This window comes from Haematobia irritans, chromosome 1 (genome assembly GCF_050003625.1).
Source record: "Haematobia irritans isolate KBUSLIRL chromosome 1, ASM5000362v1, whole genome shotgun sequence".
Lineage (NCBI taxonomy): Eukaryota > Metazoa > Arthropoda > Insecta > Diptera > Muscidae > Haematobia > Haematobia irritans.
In genome coordinates this window covers 141,951,220-141,953,089 of record NC_134397.1, presented here as the reverse complement: position 1 = coordinate 141,953,089, position 1,870 = coordinate 141,951,220, and positions in this window count along the sequence as shown.

The window sequence follows — 1,870 nt, the reverse complement described above, 5'->3', positions numbered from 1 at the left end:
ATCTTAGATACGTAAAAGTGATCCGATATGCCCCATTTGCAAAACCATCCGACCTACAACAACTACTTGTGCCAAGATTCCAGTCGATACCATGGTTCGTACGGAAGTTAGCGTGATTTCAACGGACGGACGTGCTTAGATCGACTCAGAATTTCACCACGAACCAGAATATATATACTTTATGGGGTCTTAGACCAATATTGCGATGTGTTACAAACGGAATGACAAAGTTAAGTTAAGAATTAAAATTTTGACAAAATTTTCTATAGAAATAAAATTTGGACAAAATTTTCTATAGAAACAAAATTTTGACAAAATTTTCTATAGAAATAAAATCTTGAAAAATTTTTTTGCAGTAATAAAATTTTGACAAAATTTTCTATAGTAATAAAATTTTGACTAAATTTTCTATATTAATACAATTTTCTATAGAAATAAAATGTTGGGAGATTATTTTTGGGGATCGGCTATGTATAACTATAGACCGACGTGGACCAATGTGTGCATGGTTGTTAGCGGCAATATAGTAGTGCAATGTACCAAATTTCACCACGTACCAAAGTTCAACCGGATCGGATGAATTTTGCTCCTCCAAGAGCTCCGCAGGTCAAATCTGGGGATCGGTTTAAATGGGGGTTATCTATAATTAAGACCGGTATGGACCAATTTTGGCATGGTTGTTAGAGACCATATACTAACACCACGTACCAAATTTTAACCGGATCGTGTGAATATTGCTCTTCCAAGGGGCTCCGGAGGTCAAATCTGGGGATCGGTTTATATGGGGGCTACATATAATTATGGACCGATATTGACCAATTTTGGTGAAATTTTTAGAGACCATATACTTACACAATGTACAAAATTTCAACCGGATCGGATGAATTTAGCGCCTTCAAGAGGCTCCGCAAACCAAATCTGAGCGTCGGTTTATATGGGGGCCCATTTGAAATACCCTCCGACCTACATCCATAACAACTACTTGTGCAAAGTTTCAAGTCGATAGCTTATTTCGTTCGGAAGTTAACATGATTACAACAGACGGACGGACGGTCGAACATGCTTAGATCGACTAAGAATTTCACCATTTATATATATATATATATATATATATATATATATCTATATATATATATATATATATATATATATATATATATATATATATATATATATATATATATATATATATATATATATATATATATTATATATATATATATATATATATATATATATATATATATATATATATATATATATATATATATATATATATATATATATATATATATATATATATATATATATATATATATATATATATATATATATATATATATATGGTGAAATTCTTAGTCGATCTAAGCATGTTCGACCGTCCAGGGTGGGCTCCTGAGTCGATATAGCCATGTCCGTCTGTCCGTCTGTCCGTGAACACATTTTGTAATCAAAGTCTAGGTCGCAGTTTTAGTCGAATCGACTTCAAATTTGGCACAAGTATGTGTTTTGGCTCAGAATAGATCCCTATTGATTTTGGAAGAAATCGGTTCAGATTTAGATATAGTTCCCAAATATATTTTTCGCCCGATATGGACTTATATGGCCCCAGAAGCCAGAGTTTTACCCTAATTGGCTTAAAATTTTGCACAAGAAGAGCAATTAGTACTATAGTCCAGTGTGCCAAATTTCATTGAAATCGGTTCAGATTTAGATATAGCTCCCGTATATATCTTTCGCCCGATATGCAGTAATACGGTCCCAGAAGCCAGAGTTTTACCCCAATTAGGTTGAAATTTTGCATAGGGAGTAGAACTAGCAGTGTAGTCAAGTGTGCAAAATTTTATTGAAATCGGTTCAGATTTAGATA